The sequence below is a fragment of the Cricetulus griseus genome, chromosome 5 (genome assembly GCF_003668045.3).
Source record: "Cricetulus griseus strain 17A/GY chromosome 5, alternate assembly CriGri-PICRH-1.0, whole genome shotgun sequence".
Lineage (NCBI taxonomy): Eukaryota > Metazoa > Chordata > Mammalia > Rodentia > Cricetidae > Cricetulus > Cricetulus griseus.
Window position 1 is genome coordinate 81,528,190 of NC_048598.1, and position 17,817 is coordinate 81,546,006.

The following is a 17,817-nucleotide window of genomic DNA, read 5'->3' on the forward strand; positions in this document are numbered from 1 at the left end:
CCATCATGGGAAAAAGACAAAACAACACCACCAAAACTGTAAATAGAAGAAATACTTTAAGGTTTGCACAAATTGGGAAAACTACTGTTTATAGCAGTGTGTGTGTGTGTGTATGTGTGTGTGTGTGTGTGTGTACATGTAAGTAGGAAAGTATAGGGCAGTAATAAAGAGTAAAGCCTACCCAAATATGGAGATATTAAAATGTATATACAATTCATGAAAGGTAAAATATACTTTGCTAAGTGTTAAAGAAGACAAGAAGTAAATAACTTTAAAGAACTGGAAATTATTATTTGAATTACAGAAATATTATTTAAATTTAGAATCATTTCATTTTTGTATTTAAAAACATATTTCACTGGTTATTCATATAATCTTCATATCATAAAAATCTAATTTCAAATAAAATGTTATATCTTGCTTCAAGTTGCATTTTGGAATAAAGACACATAATATTATTAATTCATCTATTGTATATTATAAGCAGATATAAAAAATGAGACAGTATTTTTGCAACTAACATTGATAATAGTTATGTGACATGTCACAAACTAATAAAATGTTAAGCATCATTTGTTTTAAAATCTAACTTAAAAACTAATCCTAGATAAATAAATACATAAACAGGCATACACACATTCTTATTAATAATGACAACATTGATGAATATTTATTCAGTATAATTTAAATAGTATGAATTACATGGACTTTGATTAATTATAAGCATATTAAAATTACAACTATATTATGAAATTTAAATTATTGATTTTTATCTTAATGAATGTATTTTAAAGCTAATATATAAATATATATAGAGAAATATTCCAGAACCAAACATTGTATTTTTTTAATGTTCTATATTTTATAACTATCATTTGCAACTTATTTTAGGTATTATTAAAACCATAAATGATTTATTAAAATGATAACTAAAGTTGATGAATTAGAATTGATTTAACTTCATTATTTTCTTAATTTGTTATCCTTTGTCTAACATTTAATTTAAGATATATAAATGTCTTTCCAAATATTTGCATGCAAAAATGTATCTGTCTCCCTCAATGTATTTATTTTTATTTGAAACATATAATTTACCACCTAAATCCTTTCACAATAATTTTTAAAGAAAATGGAAAAATTATGAAAATGAGAAAGAAATCAAATATTTATCCCCTGATTTTGATAACAGCCTTCAAATAAAGTCCTGTTGATATATGCAAGAAAATTCCATTCTGAAAAGTAGTAATCAAAAAATCAGTTATGACATTAAATACTTATTTTATAAGGAAACATATTTCTCATGGTTCAAAGGAACACACCTTCATTATCCGTATTCACAATGCAACAAAGAAAATGCATGATAATTTAAAATAAATTCCAGTCTTATCTCTTAATAGAAGAACATGTTTCTAATCTCCTAATATTTCATCGTATTTCCCTGAATTTTTATTAAGGTAATATAAATTTCTTCTTTTGTGTCCTTTTTAAATCAAATTTCCAACACATTTATTGGCTTCAGTTATTTCTAGTTTATTTTTTCATTATCAAATGCCAACTTGTCAAAATTTTACAACTACTTGCTGAATTAGTCTAATAAATGCAAATTATTTATACATTTCAATCAATATTAGATTATCAGAGTCTCACCTGCTCAATTTCAAATCCCAGGTCACCTGAAAAAAAATGATAATTGCACCTTGGTAGCAGTTACAGGAGGAAGAAGGAAAAGATCTTCTGAGTTAACTTTACATGCTTCTCGGAAAAATCTCCACATCTCAATGTGCTCCGAGTTTATCACGCTGCGACTTTAATAGCACAACATTGTCAGTATGTCATTGCTTAGTCCTGCTATTTTGGGTTCTCTAAGTAGAACCAGGAACACTGAGTCTTTTGTGCAAAATACCATGAGGGCATTCTGATGTCCGTTGTTAGTCTGAGGTTAAAATGGAGACAGCAAAACAAGTAGTACCAACTGAGCTTTTCTTTCTTTCTTTTTCTTTTTCTTTCTTTCTTTGTTTCTTTCTCTCTTTCTCTCTCTTTCCTTTCTTTCTTTCTTTCTTTGTTTCTCTCATTTTTCACACTCTCTCTCTCTTTTTGTTTCTTTCATGTTTTGTATTTTTACTAATAACAAGCAAAAGAAAAAACTAGTTTGATGTGACAAGAAGGGGACCTAAAACTAATGATAAAAGCTTTATTGTTTTTTTATGAAATCAGCATGCATTTTCAATATGCTTGTGCATATACTTTATAATTAAAATCATTTTTGAACAAATGAGAGGAAAGCTAAAGTAACATAAGCATTGTCTAGAAAGTAAATAATTTTGATAAAATTATTTGAACCTTGAATATGTAAGTATTCATATACTTGTGAGGAAACAACTTTCAGTTTCAGGAATAACACTTGAGACATGAAAAATCTGTGTTGCATTCAGACTCATTTTTATAATAAACATAAGAATACATCGGTACCTGGAATAGAATATTATGAGAAGCTTGTTAGTGCAAGAAATTATATTCTGAACAATGTATGCTTTCATGTTGGAATGTACAACAAAGTTTATTAGTTTTAACTAGCCAAAAACTTTTATGTGACTTTGTAACATGAAGCAAATTTAAATTCTGTGCACTTATGCACATAGTAGTAACTATGTACTTATTTATTACCATGGATTTTTATTAAAAAAAAAATGCTTTATGTGTTGCAGACATTATTGAAAATCTACACTCAAAATCAACTAAATGATGATTTATTGATTCCTAAAGTTTAGCTGAATAAATTTTCAAAGCAACAGCAGTCTAAAATACTTATATGCATTTATGTATTTTCACATGAAAACACTTTATTTTTAATATATAATTGAATATGCATCAATGCAGAGGTCCTTAATTTTACTAATCACATTATTTAAAATCTTTCCTGAGGCAGCACACTCAAAATAAAGGATTCTCTTTGCTCTTTCTACCTAAAAGTTTTCAAAATGTCTTTAATCATTCCACATTTTTCCTTCCAAAAGGAAACCCAAAGCTCTAGGATCTGATGTTTGTGATGTATCTTCTCTGTGTGGGGAACTGGTTTTGTTGTTGTTGTTTGTTGTTTGTTTTATTTTTTATCATGTGTGTCCTTGAGATTGCTTCCTATGGATAGCCCTATGATGGAAGGGGCAATTTCTGGGAGAAACAGTTGTTTTCCTTTGTCTTGGCTAACCTGCAGTAACAAAACTGGTTTTAGAAGTTTTAAATGTTAGAATTTAGAATGCTGATAGATTTTACAATGGTGAGCTTAGAAAATACAGTCATGAATCTATTTACCAATGCCCCTCAAAAATCCTTTTTCTCTGAATTTGTAGCTATGATGCCCACAAAAAAGTATGAGACTCTGGCCAATGTTTTTAGCTTTCTGAAAACATGGAAGAAATACAAAATGCCTACAGTCATTAAACAAACCTAGGACTGACTAAGAGAGTTTAGGAGAAAATATTCCAGTTCTTCATCTGAGAACCATTCACATATTTCTTCACATTGCATACAATGTCTACCAAAATACTATGTGAGCTCTAGTTTGGGCATCACCAAGCATCATATTTATAATGACGGTTATCCTTGCACTAATTTTCTGCTTATTATAAACTCCAATGTGCACATAATTATAAATACCACACTTCATATCTTTCACAGTCAGAAAGTAAAAGAAAGCTGACAATTATGTAAGTAGGACTTATATTATTTCCTTTAGAGCTAAGCTCTTGCACACTAAAATCATTAGCTTTAAAAATACTGATTTTGACATTCATTTCAAACCTCATCCTTATTGTCACAACCTTTTGGTTTGGGCTGTATTCCGATGCCTTCTTTAGTAAAACATTCCACTGAGAGTATAGATGACAGATATCAAGAAAAAATGAAATTAAAAATTATTGTTGTCCATTCTCAGTTGAGGGGCATCTAGGTTGCTTCTAGGTTCTGGCTATTACAAATAGTGCTGCTATGAACAGATGCCCTTGTTGAATGAATGTCCATTTTTGGGTATATGCCTAAGAGTGGAATTGCTGGATCTTGTGGTAGATTGATTCCCATTTTCCTGAGGAGTCACCATACTGATTTCCAAAGTGGTTGTACAAGTTTGCACTCCCACCAGTAGTGGAGGAGTGTTCAGAAAGGATATGTGATAGGTAGGGTTTTAGTTGGGGGTGGTAGGGGAGAAAGGGAGTTGGAACTAGGATTGACATGTAAAACAATCATGTTTCTAATTCAAATAAAAAGAAATATAAAAAATCATTATTAGAAATGTATACACAAAATTATGCCATGTGGTCTACAAAGACATAAAAACTCACAGACTTTAATACAAGAAAATGTTGAGCACATTATTTTAAAGATGTAATGTAGCATGACTGACTAGACAAATTTTTCCTATGTTTTGATAATTTTGTTCCTTGCTTTATGTGGTTAGCCTGATCTTGGAAATTGGCTCAAATGCTTCAATTATGAGATTACTATCTGCCAATTCAGGAGCATATGAAATAAACTCTTCATTGCTTGCATTGGGTGCTGTGTAGATGTCTAACTAGGGATGATACTTTCACTTTAATTTCAGTGACTACTTCTATTTAATCTATATTTTGACCATTTTTCCACCCATTTATTCCCCGTTTCTTCATGCATACCATGTTTGCTTTGGCCATTTCTAAACAAATTTTAAAAGCTACCCAACAGCCAGTTACTAGCCCTTAGCAATTTATTTGATTTTTTATTCTTTTAATTATTTTTTAAGTATTCTTCTAATCCAAGGCAACATTTGCTGCAATATTTTATTAAAGGTCAAATGTATCATGATATAAATATAAATATTTTCATTTAAAATCTCAAAAGTACAGTTTTACTTAAATATAATTTAGTTTTCTCACAAAACAAAGACAAGCTTTCAATATTGCACTGTGTAAATTACAGAACCAAATTTACTCAATTATCTAAGAACTTGTTTTTTCCTTCAGAATGTTCAAAATAGCATTTAAGTGAATTCCACTATTGGCATGCATAATTAAGACAATTAAATGTGTTTAAAAATTAAGTTTTCATAAAATTGCTTTGTTATATTCATACATATGATGTTATAGAAATTCTTCTTTCTATGTCCCTCCAAATTTGGGTCACCACTGTTCATGTACCCATGTCACCACTTGCTAGCCCCTTTCTACAATCAATATATCCCTAATTTCACACATTTATTTCTTTACTTTTGTTCTCATTCATCACAATTGTTCATTATTTAAATCTCATTTCCCCAGTTTATGAGGCTCTTTATATATTTATGAACTATACAGTAACACACACACACACACATACACACACACACACACACACACACACACACACACACACACACACACACACACTGTATTTATATTTATCTTCAGGTTCTGAATGAGAGAGATACCTTGTGGTTTCTGTTTTTCCAAGTCTCATTCAATTTTATTAATGTAGCAATTTACAGACTCATCTATTTTTTCTTCAAATAACATTTTTCTACATGAATTCATAACATTGTACTTTATATAACACATAAGTACTTGTAAATATATGTTTGGATATTCATCATTTGAAGGGCTTCTAAGCTCTTTCAATTTCTAAGTTTTGTATTGGAGACAAAAACATAGATTTTAAAGAAAATTTGAAGTAAGATTTCCAAGCTACTGAGTAACAACCAAGATTCTTATAGCTAGGTTTTATGCTAATTTTATCTTTAATCATTTGAAAATACTCCACATTTATGTCTACAATGGCTGCATCATTTGATCATTTGTTTCCCCACTAGTGGCGACTAAAGGTTCTTTAGCCAAAACTTTTTTTTCAACACTGTAGTCATTTACCTCTTGATGCCCATTCTTTTTGGGGTGAGATGGAATCTCAAAAGAGATTTAATCTGCATTTCCAAAATGTTAAGATGATGATATTTTATCATATATTCATTGTCCCTTTTTTTTTCTTAATTAGAGAACTGTCTATTACCTCATAGTGGATTTATTGATTAAAATATTTGCTTGAATTATTGTGTGATTTGTTGCTATTAATTTATATTCTAGATATTAATGCCTTGTGTGAGGTGTATGTTGGAAAGATTTTTTTTCTTCAGGCTGCCTGATACCTCTGCTCATAGTTTCCTTTGTAGTTAAGGTGCTTTTAAACTTAATTTAAATGTTTTTGTCATTTCACTAGATTATTCAATGCCCTATTGTAAAGAATCTCTTCAAACAGAAACTTTTGTTGAAGAAATAGAGCTTTGTAAACATATGTCTTTATTATTATTCTTAAAAATTAGGAACTAGGAGATGCTCTCTCTGAAAAGTAATATCATCATACATGTGAGGACATGAGCACATATCCGAAGAATCCATTCAAAAAATACTATGCCACCAAAAAAACAAACAAACAAAATAAGATAGGCACTGTGTCCTGACTTATAATTTCCGTGTTGGAGATAGAAAATACTGATCTCTAAGGATTGCTGGCCAGGTATCCTAGACCACATGGCGAGTTTAAGGAAAAATGAAAGACTTTGTATCAAAATCAGAGCAAAAAGAAAATACGAATGAACAAAAGCCAAGAGAATCGTGTCCCATGGAATAGTACCTAAGGTTAACTTGGTGTACACACACACACACAAGAAAAAATATAACTGTGTTTGTGTGTCATTTGGTGAGTCTTCCTTTCTATCTGTTTTCATTTTCATTGCTTTGTTGAATGTGAGATTTTTTTTTGTGTTATATTATTGTTCTTGTTTTTCACTATAGCTCTGTAATATAATTTGACACCAGATACCTTGAGGTCTCCTTCGTTGTTCTTATATTACAATCTTTACATGGCTAGTATTATTCTTTTTTGTTTCAGTATCCATTTGGGGGGATTTTTTAACCTTGTTCTGCATAGATTTTCATTGAGATTTAGAGAGGGATTTTCTTGAATATATAGAATACTTTCAATTATATAACTGTTTTCACAGTAGTCTATATGTATGTGAATCTAGTGTTCTCATCATTATATTAAAAGTTCTTATCTTTCATGGTTAGCCTCAGTATAAGAAATGACTCATAAATTTATATTCGTGTGAGATGCAAGCTAAAATAATAGAGGCAAACAATTGGGATATCAAAAGTGACAAATGTAAAACAGTATAGTAAGATATTAAATGATAAAACTAAGTGAACTATTTTTATGAATGGGCTCATAAAACATGGTGGGGACACTACTGATTTGAATAATTGGAAAAGAACAATGGTATGCTCTTCTGGAACATCTGGGATCCCATCTTCTGCTAAAATCATACTCTGTGACTCACTACCAACCAGCTCTGTCTGGTTTTATCTCTGGTGTGCTGAATTACCATTTCTATGAGGCAGCTTTCCCTTTCTGGACATGGGAACAGTGAAGACTGAGAGGTTAAAGAGATTGACCAGACCATGTTGCATCTATACGTGCTAGAGTAAGATGCGTAGAGGAGTACAGGGCATGAAGCCTGCTAAAACATGTAGTGATGGAATCCCACACCCTTTCTGAGTTACCTCATAATACAGATCTGTAGATAGCAGCACAGTGATAGTAGACAAAAAGTTAAAAAGCTTATCAATTATTTATACATGTTTTAGAACATTTGCTAATAAGAAAAAATAAGAAACTTTACTAAGAATGTCAGCAAGATTTAGATATTTTCTTTATTATTTACAGATTTTAAGTGAATAAAGTTATCTGCTAAGTACATTCCTCTTTTACTATTATACTGACATATTATATATTCTAGTATCTCTTTTAGAATATAATGTTTTATGGAATTTGATTTCCCCTTCATAAATATATAATCTCACCCTGACATTTAATGGAACCTATGTCCTTCCTGTGGTCAATCAATATGGGACTATATGTTTTTCTCAAGATATTTTGGAGCAGATGCGTTCAGTTCTGAGTTAGGAATTACTAAATCATTGATCAGTAAAGATATTAGGACTGCAGAAAACATACCAAGATCCAGGTGTTATGTAAAGTATACATGCATGGCCACTAGCACACCACAAAAAGGAACTTGAAAGCAACCTAGATACCCCTCAGCTGAGGAATGTATGAAGAAAATGTAGTACATTTACACAATGGAGTATTAATAAGCAGGAAAAAAATGGAGTCTTGAAATTCAAAGGCAAATAGATGGAAATAGAAGAAACCATCCTGAGTGAGGTAACCCAGTCACAAAAAGACAAACATGATATGTACTCACTAATATATAGATATTAGGCATAGAGCAAAGGATTAGCAGCTTACAACCCCCACCTCCAAAGAAGCTAGGAAACAAGAAGGACCCTAAGTGAGACATACATGGCCCCCCCCAGAGAAGGGAAAAGGGAAAGATTTCCCAAGTGGGGGGGGAGAGGAGAGGGAGTTAGGAGAAAGAGCAGGGCAGAATGAAGGTGGGGGAGATATGAGGGACCAGGAAGATTGAATCTGGGGAAGAATAGAGGAGAGCAAGAAAAGAGACACTTTAATACAGGGAGCCATTATAGGTTTAAAGATAATTCTGGGACTAGTGAAATGTTCAGAGATATACAATGATGACCCAACTAAGATTCTAAGCAATACTGATGAGATGATTACTATCTTATATGCCATCCTAGAGACTTCATGCAGTGGCTGATGGAAGCAGAACCAGAGATCCACAGCTAAACATTGAGCCTAATTCCTGGAATCCCGATGTATATAGGGAAGAGTGATGAGCAAAGGGGTCAAGACCAGGCTGGGGAAACTGAGCACCTGTACAAGAGCTCAGAAACCAGCATTAGACAGAACCAGGCCTCCTGAACATGGGTGTCAGTTAGGACAACTGGGCAGTCTATGGGGCCTTGGGTAGTGGAATAGAATTTATTCCTAGTGTACAAATGGACATTGGGAGCCCATTCCCCATAGAGGGATACTCTGTCAGCGTAGACACTTTGCCCTACCCTGAATGATCTGACAGACTTTAATGATCCCCATGGAAGGCCTCACTTTTTCTATCCAGCAGAAGAGGGATGGGATAGGGGTTGGTGGGGATCATGGAAGGATGGGAGGTAGAGAGAACTGGGATTGATATATGAAATATGATAGTTGCTAATTTAAATATAAAAATCTACGGTATTCCATGCTTATGCATATTTTTATATTTTGTATCAATTTAAAATAAAGAAATTAGGTCTTTTTAAGTTGCTTATCTGTTCGTGATTCAATTTTGGTAAGTGATAACTGTCCAGAAAATTGTCCATTTCCTTTAAATTTTCAAAGTATGACCTGAAGATTCTGTGGATTTCCTCAGTGTCCGTTGTTATGTCCCCCTTTTTATTTCTGATTTTGTTAACTTACATGATCTCTCTCTGCCTTTTGGTTAGTTTGGATAACGGTTTGTGTATCTTGTTGATTTTCTCAAAGAACCAACTCTTTGTTATATTGGTTCTTTGAATTGTTTTCTTTGTTTTGAATTTATTGTTTTCTGCCCTCAGTTTGATTATTTCCTGGCATCTGCTCCTCCAGGGTGGATTTGCATTTGCTTCCATTTTTTCGAGCTTTCAGGTGTGATGTCAAATCTCTGGTGTGGCTATTCACTAGTTTCTTCATGTGAGCACTTAGAGCTATGAACTTTCCTCTAAAACAATGGAAACTTGAAATTTGCAGGAAAATGGATGGAACAAGAAGAAACCATTCTGAGTGAGGTAAACTAATCGCAAAAAGACAAACATGATATGTACTCACTCATATGTGGATTTTAGACATAGAGTAAGCATTACCAGCCTACAATCCACACCAATATCAAAGAAGCTAATAAACAAGGAGGTCCCTAAGAGAGACATTCATGGTCCCCTGGAGAAGGGGAGAGGTTCGAGATCTGCTGAGCAAATTGGGAGCACGGGAAGAGGGGGGAAGGAACTACGAGAATGAGAAGGGGAGAAGAAGAGGGATGGCAAGGACATGAGGGAGCAGAAAATATGAGTCAGGGGAAGAATACAGGATAACAAGAATGGAGATATAATAGAGGGAGACATTTTTTGTTTACAGAGAAATCAGGCACTAGGGAAATGTCTGGAGATCTACAAAGATGACACCAGCTAACTATCTCAGCAACGGAGGAGAGGCTACCTTAAATGCCCTCCCCTGATAATGAGATTGATGACTGACTTATATACCTTCATCCAGCAGCTGGTGGAAGTAGAAGCAGACACCCATAACTAATCACCGATCTTAACTGGAACCCAGATGCAGAGAAGGACCAGTGAAGAGCACAGAGGTCCAGACCAGGCTGGTGAAACACACAGAAACAGCTGACATGAACATCTGGGAACTCTTGCTCCCCAGTCTGATAGCTGGAATACCAGCATGGGACTGATCCAGACCCAGGAACATGGGTTTCTGTGAGGAAACCTCAGAAATCTATTGGACCTCCTGTAGAAGCCCAGTATTTATCCCTAGCATAGGTGTGGACTTTGGGAGCCTATTCCATATAGAGGAATACTCCCTGAGCCAAGACACACAGGGGTGGGCCTAGGCCCTATCCCAAAGGATATGAAAAACTCTGATGACACCCTATGGAAGGCCTCACCATCCAGGGGGATCAGAAAAGATATGTGACAGATAAGATTTTAGTTGGGGGGGTAGGGGAGGACAGGTGAGAAAAGGGACCTGGGATTGTCATGTTAAACAGTCCTGTCTCTAATTCAAATTTAAAAAGCTGGAAAAAAAAAGAAAATAGGACAAAGGACAATACAAAAAGGTGAAGATCACACTTCACCAATATCCTAAAAGCACAAAATTTTAAAAATTATAACTAAGGAATACACAACTAAAAACAAGTTAGAGACAAATATGGCTACTGAGGTCCTGAACTGTTTTGGCAGATGAATTGCAATCTTCCCCTGTGAAAACAGGGCTTTAAATTGCATTCCTTCATGAACATACTGAAATGTCTTCAACAATACATTGGGGCCTACTTTATCATTGAAAGTCAAGTTGGTACACTTCAAGATCTATGTTACAAGATGATTTATCTAATAATAAGGTACATTTCATGTGTATCAACTACATGATTTAACTGTAACAAGAATATTTTTTGTATTTTAATTAGAAAGAAAATTATTTTACATGTCAATCCCAGGTTCCTTTCCCTCCCACCCTCCACTGCCCCAGCAAATAACACCCTACCTATCCCATACCCTTTTGGCTCCCAAGGGAGGGTGAGGCTTCCAAAGGTGGTCTTAAAGGCTGCCTTATTCTAGGCTCAGGGAGTATCCATCCATGTGGAAGGGGCTCCCAAAGTCCATTCCTATGCTTGGTATAAGTACTGATACACTACAAGAGGTCCCATAGATTTCCAAGGTCTCCTAAATGACACCCAGATTCAAGGGGTCTGGATCAGTCCCATGCTGGTTTTCCAGCTATCAGTCTGGGGACCAAGAATTCTCCCTTTGTTCAAGCTAGCTGTTTCTGTGGGTTTCACCAGCCTGGTCTGGACCTCTTTGTTCTTCACTTCTTTGCAACTGGATTGCAGTTCAGTTCAGTGATTAATTGTGGGTGTCTACTTCTACCTTCACCAGCTGCTGGATGAAGGCTATAGGATGGCATATAAGTCAGTCATCAATCGCTTTATCAGGAGAGGGCATTTAACTTAGCCTCTCCTCTGTTGCTTAGATTGTTAGCTGGTGTCATCTTTGTAGATCTCCAGACATTTCCCTAGTGGCTAATTTTTCTTTAAACCTATAATGTCTCCCTCTATTATATTATCTCTTATCTTGCTCTTCTCTGTTCTTTCTTCAACTCAATGTCCCTGACCTATCATATCATGTCTTCCTCAACCCTCCTGTTCTCCCCTTCTCATTCTCCTAGCTCCCTCCCTGCCTCTTCCTGTGCTCCCAATTTGCTCAGGGGATCTTGACCCTTTCCCCTTCTCCAGGGGACCATGTATTTCTCTCTTAGGGTTCTCCTTGTTTGCTAGCTTCTCTGGACGTGTGGATTGTAGGCTAGTAATCCTTTACTCCATGCCTAAAATCCACAAATGAGTTAGTACATACATGTTTGTCTTTTTGTGACTGGGTTATCTCACTCAGAATGGTTTCTTCTTGTTCCATCCATTTGCCTGCAAATTTCAAGTTTCCATTGTGTTTTTTTTTTCCACTGAGTAGTACTCCATTGTGTAAATGTGCCACATTTTCTCTATCCAGTCTTCAGTTTAGGGCCACCTAGGTTGTTTCCAGGTTCTGGATATTACAAATAAGATACATTTCATGTGTACCAACTACATGGCATAACTGTAACAAGAATCTTTTGAATACCAACTTGATAACAAACTCCAAGCAAAATAAAATGATTTTTAAAGTTTGAATTGATATGCATAATCATGAAATTAAATAGAACTTTCAGTATCTGTCTTCAAATTCTATCCATTATCCACTGTCAACTCCTTTCTCTGTTCTTTTAAAGGAAACACTTTACTTCGATTCTCCAAAGGTTTTGGTTATTGTCTTGTTGACATAAATCTTTAATTGATTGTGTAGTTCTAGTGTAACAAAGACAATATTCAAACTCCATAATCCTCTTTTGAACCTGGGAGAAAGAACTACTTAGTGGAGAAAGCACACACAGTCCTGTAAATCAGAATGCAGTAATTGAGGATAGACTGTAGCTCACAGTGATGTATACATACACTTACAAAACTGTTGATGAAAGACTAACAATGACTTTTCTCTATGGATTACCCTTTTTATGATGGTATTTTCCTAGTAGTCAAATTTTCTACATTGTATTTTCTGATTATTATCTATACACAGGAATTTCAATAATAAATATGAATTTAAATAAATCACATGATAAAAATGAAACCCTAAATGACCTATGATTCACAGAATGGTAGCAATTTATGGCCAACTTTTTTTTAAAAAAATGGTTCATTGTGAATAAATAATAAATATAGCAAAAATTTTTTGGAACTTTGTGCTATAGATTTCAGTAATGGCAGACATTTTTTCTAAACTGATTACAAAGTCTTTGACATATGCATATGTATACATATGTATTTGCTACACAGATATACTCATTACTCAATTTCTGCCTTGGATTTTGCCCTTTCCTATAAGCCAGCATTTCTGTGAAAAATGCCATTTGCAAAATGATTTGTTTGGCTAAATTGCAAAATTATTCTTAAAACAAAAGAAATCCAATGTTATAATTGGCAATAAACAAATTCATGTACCCATTCTTTAAACACACATTCTAGTAGTTGGCAACACAGATTCTAAAAATACCAAAATTCAGTTTCAACTCTGTAGATAAGGTAATCATTAACCCATGCATGCTCAGACTTGCTAGGTAGATGACATTATCTAAGAACTTTTTTCTAAAATAATAGTTCATTGGTTCTTTGAGAATGTCAACCATTGTATTTTGTTCATGTTTACTTTCTTCTCCAATGCCTTGCATATCCACACCACTTTCCCTAGCACCCAACTTCCTTTCTTTGTTTTTTTTTGAACCAATGAATCCCAGTTTGGGCTGCTGATATAATCTTAGATATGTGTCCTTCACTGAGAGATGGAAGACTTACCAGTGTCAAAACTCAAAAACAAATGCTTCTCATCTTTCTAACTGCTATCAATTACCAATAGCTCCTCAATATTGGGAGGAATTTCATGCTCACCTCCTCTGCATGTTAGGATTTTATGTGACCAAATTCATACATATAACATTGTGTCCAGAAGGCAATGTTTCTTTGTTCTCTACTGCCTCTGGCTTCTTTAGACACACTTCCAAAATGATTCCTGGGCCTTGGGTAGATGGCTCTGATGTAGATATCCCATTTATGCTGTCATTGCACCATCTCTTTATATCTATATTAGTCATGGGTCTCTGTGTTAATGATCACTCCAGTACTGTGAATGTAAGCTTTTTTGAAAAATATTGAGAAATGTATTAATCTATGGGTAAATTGATGAATCATCAGTAATCAGTTTGATGTTATACCTATTTATCAAGATAACACTTGTAGATTTAAATTTTTATTTTATTTTATTATTATTTATATATTTGTGTAGGTGTGAGTCTATACAGATATGAATTGTGTGTATGTGTAGGCCAAAAAGTGTGTTAAAAACCCTACTTGCACAATTACACATGACTCTAAACTACGCACCATGTGTAATGGGAAATAATCTCTGGTCCTTTGCCAGAGCAGAAAGTTCTCTTACTCACTGAATAATTTCTAGCCAAGTCCTTGAATATTTTTTCATTTTTTGTATTTTAATTTCATTTTACATTCCAACCACAGTTCTCCCCCCATGGCTACATCCCTACCCTACTCCCACCTCCTCACCTTTTACATCCTCCTTCACACCCTCCCGCGCCTACCCCAGTCCACTTCTCCTCACAGGTAAGGGCTCTCATGAGGAGTCAACATATTCTGGTACAATAGGATGGGTCAGGGGCCAGCATTTTTACCATGCATTAAGACAGACAATAGCATCACACCATAGGGAATGGGCTTCAAAAAGATAGCTCATGTATCAGGTTTGTATTGTTGTCCTACTTCCAGGGGTGCCTCTGATAGTCCAATCTTCACAAATATGAGGGCCTAGTTAAGTCTTCTGGAGTCTCCACAGTTGTAGGTCTAGGGTTTGTGAGTTTCCATGAGGTTGGTTCAGCTGTCTCTGTAGATTTCTCCACTATGACCTTGACTTACTTTGCTCATATGAGCAGTCCTTGAACATTAAATTTTACAGCTTCTATTAGCTTGTTGAAATAAAAGATTTGCTTCACCATAATCTGTTTTTAGGGGGTCCTTGTAATTTATCCTACCCTCTTTTTCAAAACATTATTTTAAGGTTTATAATAATAAAATGACAAAGGAGAGTCATTAACTATTTGTCATCAATAAACTTTCTGAAATTAAAATGTTATTGGGAATTTAAAATCAAAGGCAATATTTTTTCAGTGAAATGCACTGGAAAAAAATGTGCCTTGTTTAATTTTGGTTCTATGGCCATGGATATAAAACAATAACTGTCATTGATATTGGTTCATAATAGCAATTGGTAAAATACCAAGGGTAAATTCTACAATAAATCTGTAATAGGTGAATAAACTTACCTCACATATAAAGGTTTGCTAGTATTCTTATTCTCTTGGTTAGAAACATGTTTGGCATAAGCCCAGGCTAATATTAAATTTGGATTCTACCTGCATTAGCATCTAGAGGGCTTAGAATATTGTTGTTATCTACCACCTTCAGCTATACTTAGTACATAAAAAGATTGTTTAATAATGGAATTTAAAAAAATTATTCTTCTCATATATCTCTACTAGTTTCTTCTCCCTCTACTCCTATCACTCCCCGTCTTTCCTCTCCTCCATAGCAACTTGTCCTCCATTTACTTTCAGAAAAGTGCAGGCATCCAATGGCTACTAAACAAGCATACTGTAATAAATTACTATAAGTCTATCAAATATGGATGAGGAATTTAAAATAACTTAAAAATATTATTTCAGTATTATGAGTTCATTTATACTGAAATATGCTGCATTTTGAGTTTAATTTTATAGGAAAGATTCTTTTACACATTGTGAGATGCTATTGTCACTGTTTAAGATGAATTGAACATAAATCTTTATATGAGTTTATTTTGTAGGTTCTTTTGTGGCCAATTTAGTCACTAATCTGCTTTTTAGGCTAGTACCATGCTGTTCAGATTACTACCTTTGGCAGTGTATTTGAAAATCTTGTGTTTTGATTCATCTAGTATTCTTTTGCTTAATATTTTTTCACTATTTGCATCCTCTGAGATTTCATGTGAAGTTTAGAATTCCTTTTTTCTGTCTGAATTATTGGAATTTCACAGGAATTGCATTAAATCTGTGTGACTCTATATAATACAAATTTTCTGATAATATTAATTGATGAAGATGTAAATGACATATATATATGGTTATATATATGACTTTATTTTTTATTATATTATTAACGTTTTCTCCCTTCCCTCAATATTTTCATGTATATTACCCATTTTCAAAATAATGATGCCTTTTTATATTACTGCATATATATATATATATATATAATATATATTTCTAGATAAAATTTCCTTAGTATCTATATTAACCTTATACATGTTTTCAGGGCTTACCAATTAATGCTTGATAACCAGTTCACCATTCTTTGGTTTCCTGTAACTTTTGTGTGAGACTGGGTTCTTGTGGGTTTTTCATCTATTTTGCATGTACATAGATATCATCTTTTTCAGCTCATCTTTATGCAATAATGTTGATAAAGACTTTTGGGTGTAGCTTCTGACACTCATTGAGATGTTGCCTCTCAGAAAACCCCAATTTTCTTACTCTTACAATCTTTCCACATCTCCTTACACAATGATACCTGAACCCTAGTTATGTGTACATTTTGAAGAAAGAACAATTGGGACCAGACTCTCTCTCTCTCTCTCTCTCTCTCTCTCTATATATATATATATATATATATATATATTATATATATATATATATTGGTTGTGGTCTTCTGTAATGGTTTTTGTTAGTTATTAAGAGAAGTTTCCTTAATGAAAGTTGCGGAATGCAATTATCTGAGTCTATAAGAACAAATTTGTAGATTGTTGTCAGTGAATATGCTGGTTTAGTATATTAGTGGTTCTAGTTTCTCTGATATCTATGATTTCATTAGCACAGAACAGGTAGCTAGGTTTCCTGTACCAGGTATGATTTCCCTTGTGGTAAGCACGCCTTCAGTCCAATTAAGGAACTTCTAGTTACCTCTAAATTTCATGAAGCACTACTGCACATGAAAGATTTGTGTCATGTAGATTGTTGATGTGCTTTATAGGCATCACACTTGTTTAGGACTCTTAGTTGCTCACATCCTTTGGAGCATGCATAATGCCTTCTGCTATGTTGAAAATTAGTCCTCTAAGAGTAGGTAACAAAGTCATTTCTATCTCAGAGGCCTCTGCTCCCTGTGTCTGAAATGCATAGAATCTTCCAAAAAAATATAGTGTTCAAAAGCACTTTTGTCAATGGTTGAAGATTGAGACAATTATGAAATATCATATTAGGTCTTGAAAAATTGCATCAAAAAGTCTAAAGTTAAAAAGTGTCACAAAGGTAACTTGAACTTCATCAGTGGGAAAGGAATTAAAGCAGTCACATATTCACAAATAGTTGCTACCTTTCTGTAGCATGTTCTTTCTAATGACAGAAAGTATAATTGAATGGTAGAGGAAAAGGGAACGAACTGGCAGGAGAGGGGGAAGGGAAACTCTGTTCTGATTAAATTGCATGAGGAAAAAATTCCTTTCAACTCAAAAGAAAAAAAAAACAGTAAAGAATTACCACAGAAACTTTATCGCAGCATAATCCAAATAAATGGTATATATCAAAAGTAAACGAAAGCAGTGTATTGAAGCAGAGTTTGTACACTCATTCTTCTGGTAAAAGAAGAAACTAAATACAACAACTAAATAAAATATCATTGTTACTTTTAACCTGTTTATTACTTGATGTTTGACTAACTTTATATTCATCCCATTTGTTTACATTGTTTTTTACTATGGTATGTTATGATTTTTTTTTAATACTACTCTCATTGAAGGATCAGTAAACATCAGCACCAATTCCGAAATGAACATGCCCATCATCAGATAAAAGGACAAGAAAATATCAAACACATGCAAGGGAAAACAGTATAAACCATAGGAATTATATAAAGACACATAATAGATCAGTGTCATAGATGAGCAGGCAGGATATCATCACCATAAAATA